The following is a 6000-nucleotide window of genomic DNA, read 5'->3' on the forward strand; positions in this document are numbered from 1 at the left end:
ATATTTAGAATAAACAGTTTTGAAATAATAGTTGTCAAATAGGGGCCAAGTTAAATCGAAGGAAAGGTATTAAAGACAGACTTGCACCTCTTAAGACTGAAAGATTTTGATGTATATGGAGTGGCTAGGTAGAAATTGAGCAAACATCTTATGCTGCAAGTAGTGGTTTTGTTTTGAAAGCCTAGAGAAGAAGAATTCCAATTATTTGAGATAAGAATTGGGACTCTACCCTGATTTGTGTCTACATTGAAAGTGAAAATGATGATAAAGGATACATGTCAAGGATTCTCAATAAATATCACTAGGAAACTCAATCTAAATGAACAGTTGAAGATACACTAGTGGTTCAGAAGTTTGTGGACCTTGTTTTCCTGAATATCCACTTGGTATATCAACAGATAGGTAAGTGAAGTTCACAATTAGCTTGACCCGAGGGCAGCACCAATATCTAAAGCCCCCTACAAGATAGTAATAAAAAATTGCAAGAAAAATATACAACTGTAGGAAATACTAGATAAAGGTTTCACCCGATCTAGTGCATCCTGTAAAGAGTACCAGCATTATTTGTTAAGAAGACAGATAGGTCAATGAGGATATGTATCGGCTGTAGGGATATAAACCATCTAGCTAGAAAGAATAAACACCCACTTCCAATGATATATGATCTTTTTGGATGAATCGAAAGGTGTGAGAGTTTTCTTAAAGATCGATTTGAGATCGAGTTATAACCAACTCAACATAAAGGACTACGATATCCCTAACACAAAATTTAGAACTTGGCGTAGGTACTATGAGTTCACAGATATCCCATTTGGGTTAACCAATGCACCAACTGATATATGAACTTAGTGAACTTAATTTCTCATCCACTACTTAGACCAATTCGTTTTGATCTTCATTGACTACATATTGGTATGCTCACAAGATAAGCACCAACATAAAGAGTAGTTGAGAATTGTACTAGATGCCAATTCAAAAATGTAAATTCTTGGTAGATTGAATTGACTTCCTTGGTCATATAGTTACTGCACAAGAGATTGAGGTAGAACCAACTAAAGTCGCAATGAAAAATTACTCCGTAGTTTCTTGAAACTGGTTGGCTATTACACAAGATTCATTGAAGGATTTTCTAAGATAGCTAGACCAATAATACAGTTGACTAGTAAGAGAGTAAAGTTCCATCGTCTAAGAAATTTGAAAGTAGTTTTAAAAATTGAAGCAAAGATTGGTTCAGCACTAGTATTAACAATACCATAAGGTTCGGAAGGATTTGTAATGTACAATGATGCATCAAAATAAAGTTTGGGACACATGTAGATACAACACGCAAATGTTGTTGCCTACTCCTCTAGGCAGTTAAAACTTAAAATATATGACAAACTTATCTAACATATGACTCAGAATTTCAAGCAATAGTTCATGCCTTAAAGATATGGTTTCGATATTGTGAGATTTATACCAATCATAAAAGTCTCGAATACTACTTTGTCTAGAAGAAGTTAGATATAAGGTAAAGGCAATGGTTGAGAATTGTAATAGAGATTGCATTATTCTCTACTATCCAGGTAAAGTTATTGTAGTTGTTGATACTCTTAGTAGAAAAACAACCCGTTAATAGACATCTCCATCCATTTAAGAATTAGTTAATGCATTTGAAAAATTGCCGCTAGAGGTTATTACACCTTTGATACAGAAGTCAGCTCTTGTCACAACTTTAATAGTTCAACTTACTATTAGAGGGTGGATTAGAGAAGCCCAAAAGAATGATCCATTTTTGTGTAAGTTCATGGATGAAGTTGGGACAGTAAGTGCAACGAATTTGAAATAGTTGACAATAAGACACAAACGTATAAACGTAGATTGTGCATTCCAAAAGATGGGGGATTAAGGAATGAAATTCTTGAAAAAGGAAACTCCACCCCTTTTGCATCACATTCTTGTGGTACAAAAATGCATCAATGTCCTCAATATACGTTTTGGTGAAAAAAATACGAAGATACGAGTAGAACTCTTTGTAAGGAAGTGTATGGCGTGTCACGAGTGAAAGTAGAACATCAGAGAGGAACACATAAATTGGGACTTCATGTTAAGACCTTTAATATCTACAAAAGGAAACAATCGTACATATTTAGGTAGTAGTGGTTTGTCTTATAAAGTCAGGTGACTTTCTTCCAATTAAGATGGCATTCACCAAGGAGCAATATGTATGTGCTTATGTAAGAAAATTAGTTAAGCTATATTTTTTATTATTTCATATAAAGACTCGAGATTCTCGTCAAAATTTTGGAAAATTCTACAGGATGCTATGGGAACGAAACTCAAGTCTAGTACCACATATCACACGTTGTCCGATGGACTCTGAGAAGACCATCCATATACTTGGAGATGTGTTTAAGAGCTTGTATGCTAGATCTTGACAATATTTGGGAAATGTACTTACCATTTTTAGAATTTGCTTAATAGTTTTCAAGCTACCATAGGCATGGCACTTTATGAGACATCATATGACGAGAAGTGTATATCTTGTATCTGTTAGGATGAGGTTTGAGAAAGAAGGATTTCAGGATTCGAAATCATTGATTGAACAATACAGATTGTATATGCGAAAAGAAAAAAAAGGCCGAGTCTAGTGGGCATAAGTGTGAGGTGTGAAAAAATCACCCTGCATATGAAAAGAGTGAAAAAACACAATCAATCCTATTTTGACCACCTAAAATAAGGGCCTAGATGTCAAAATGAGCGAGTCTTTTTTTAATATTTTTTTAAGTTAAATAAATAATTAAATAAATTGAATCATTATAAGAATATGAATAATAATTTAAATAATATTAAAAATAAGAAGAAGAAAAATGTTCATCTAATCTTAACAAGCTTAATCTTTTGGCACCTTTTAAAGCCTTGATATTTATAAATAGATTTGGGACGACATTTCTAAATTTAAATATTTGAAAATAATTTTACACTTTTTGAACAGGTTAAAGACTACCCTACAATTTTTCATCTTTGTAATTGTGACCAAGTATCACTTATTTGATCATATTTTTATTTTCTAGATGCTTATTTTATATTATAAATTACTTACTTTTTTATGCAAATTAGTGTAAAATATTTAATCACATATTTATATAAAAGAGATCAGTACTTTTCTTTTTGTCAAAGTGACTTTCAAATAACATCCTTCATTAATAATTCAATACTACATACCGAACATCCCCTCATGATTCGTTGCCCATCACCGACAAACAACAGAGCTCCAACTTCACAAGATCAAAGCCTAACTCTAATAAAAGAGAAACCTTATTAAGAAAATGACCTAGGTTTGAATTTGATTCGTCGAGAATGGTGAAATTTTAAAAAATAAAAAATAAAAAAAATACTCTAACTTGACCATCTGCGACCATCTTCGACAATTTTGACACAAAAATTAATGTAACCTTAGTCCTCAAAAGCAGCAACATCTTAGCATGAGTTTAAGACAAAATATTCCATTTTCACCTTCTTTGAATTATATTTTTCCTCACAACCTTTCAAATATCATTTATTCTCTTTCATCATCCTTGTAAGTGCTCGAGACAGGATCTAAATGTTCATAATTTGCTCTTCCACCAAGTAACTAACCACTTTGTTGATGATTCCATCAGTCTATAGGGATGTCAATTGGGTCGAGCCGGCTCGGCTCGTCAAAGCTCGCGCTCGTCAAATGACGAGCCCGAGCTCGAGCCGAGCGGGGGTTGCCTCCAACGAGCCGAGCCCGCTCGGCTCGTCAAGCGGCTCGTGGGCTGAGCTCACGAGCCGGCTCGTCCAAAAAAGTGGAAAAAAATTAAAATTTTATCAATAAAATTTGCAAATAAAAATAAAAATTCACGAGCTCGTGAGTCACTCGTGGGCTTGGCTCAGCCCGGCCCGGCCCGGCCCACAAGCTCGTGGCTCGTGGCTCGTGAGTACACGAGCTCGTGGGCCGAGCCGAGCTCGCCCACAAGCAACAAGCCGAGCCCGAGCTCGGCTCGTGAAAAACAAGCCACGAGCTCGGCTCCCCCCCCCCCCCCCCCCCCCCCCCCGGGCCGCGCCACGAGCTCGAGCCGAGCTCGTGGGTTAACGAGTCGAGCCGATCCGGCTCGGCCCACTGCCACCCCTACTGTCAGTCCATGGACATAAGAACTAAAGCAGCTCTCCCAAACCATAATTTAAACTTTCCACTGTCAATATATGCACATTGTGGGATATCATATATAATGTTGAGTATAATTCGTCACTAACATCATGCTTTTGAGCGTTTTAGGTAGACCAATACGCCTATGCTTGTAAGAACAACTGCTCCAGCAAAAATCCCAGAGCCAAGAGCGATCCGTCCAGCTCTCCCCACAGTGGCAGTTTCCAACTGCGGCTTTTTCATAACATCGCTTGAATCGTGGTACTCCACATGCAATCTCAGAACCTAGTATATATGAAAATAATAGTGATGTCAAAGAATGTCCAAATGTACAGAACATTATTAGAAGTCAATTAAAATACAGAAGCTCTAGACAGCAAACTGTAAGTTCAAATTCAGAAAGCTAATTTGCAAGACCAACAGTTGTGAACTTGCAGGGCTGATGTCAATATCTACTTCAGTAAAGGACAATTTGGAACACATGCAATAAAACGTTAGAATTTTAATTAGACACTATGGAATGGTAATTTTGATATCACGATCACAGAAATAACAATAGCAGTGGCAGGCTGTAAGATTATTTTCAAATTGCCAAGAAGCAATGTACGGGCGGTTGTTGACTTTTTGCTTTAATCAAAAGGGGAAAGCAACTTGACATAAACTACAGCTCCTCCGAGAGGGATTGCATTATGAGTATAACTAATTTACCAATAAGCATGCCAGAATTTTTTTGAGGGAACTCTCCAAGAGTCTGATCTATTGCCCGTGGGTCCAATTCGAGGTTGGTGAAGGGCTGCATCAGCAGGAGGGACCATTAGAGCTTGTTTGGGTTTCATCATGATCACCTTATAAAATCTAAAGTCAAAGTCAAGCATTAATTTTAAGCACACATTCACAACTACTAACAACCTAATATCCACATATTTCGTGGGACTCATTACTCCTTTTCATTATAATCTCATTATAATTTTTCCCAAACAAGAAAAGAACTCGTTTCCCTTCTTAAATGAATCCTCCTACTCGCGAAAGATAGAGGCATCTAATTCCATGGTTCTTGTAAAACAATAGGCAGCTATTCCATCTACAGTGGTAAAGGTATATAAATTTCAAGCTTTGCTGTCTAAGATGTATAGAAATAAGTTAAATTTTCTTTAAAGGAAGGAAGGACAACAATTACTATAATGCCGAAAATGGTGAGAAATTGATGGTTATGAAGAATTTCGGCTGTAACCACAATATCAACTTTCTGATGGCTATCCATGCTAGTCTCTGTTTTGTAGGACTTAAAGAGTCAATTGCTTAGTGCTTATCAATAGACCATCCCTAGAGAATCAGAGTTAGATTGAAGATTTGATGACAAGTAGCATGCTCGGCTCAACTTAAAAGTCCTAGCTGAATATATTATGTACATGTAGGACAACCGTAAAATGAAAAGGTTTCTAACATAGAGATTGTATTTTATAGATCCATCATAGAATATGTTTAACAGATAGACATTTGAACAATAAAATTAACCATTAATCATTATTGGGCAGTTATAATTACTTTCCCTCTTAGGATGTCAGGAATAAATTGAGGTACCACATCATGAATATCACTTAACAAGAGGTGCCTCACATATTTGGCTAAGCAAGAGGTAAACCATAAACACATTATCCCTGACAATATATTAGCCTGTAAAGTATATGTTGAGACAAGTGGTTATCACACCTTTAGTCCAGCTGATCTCGCATAGCTAACTGCACCAATAAGATCTCCATCTGTTGTGAGTAGAACTTTATCGCCATCATCGTCTTCATACTGTAATATAGTTTGGAAGAAATATTAACAAGTTATATATCGAGGGGGGG

General features: G+C 36.3%; 1 long non-coding RNA gene across 1 annotated transcript in view; it reads right to left on the minus strand.

Annotated features, from left to right (window-relative positions):
- Positions 1–4159: 4159 nt before the first annotated feature.
- LOC111365481 overlaps positions 4160–6000 on the minus strand; it is a 6257-nt gene continuing 4416 nt past the window's right edge. Inside the window, exons 3-4 of the long non-coding RNA XR_002697464.1 lie at positions 5861–5950; positions 4160–4435 (exon numbers count right to left, since the gene is read on the minus strand). This is a non-coding gene — a long non-coding RNA (uncharacterized LOC111365481). The remainder of the gene's footprint in view (positions 4436–5860; positions 5951–6000) is intronic.

The sequence above is a fragment of the Olea europaea genome, chromosome 17, assembly GCF_002742605.1.
Source record: "Olea europaea var. sylvestris chromosome 17, O_europaea_v1, whole genome shotgun sequence".
Lineage (NCBI taxonomy): Eukaryota > Viridiplantae > Streptophyta > Magnoliopsida > Lamiales > Oleaceae > Olea > Olea europaea.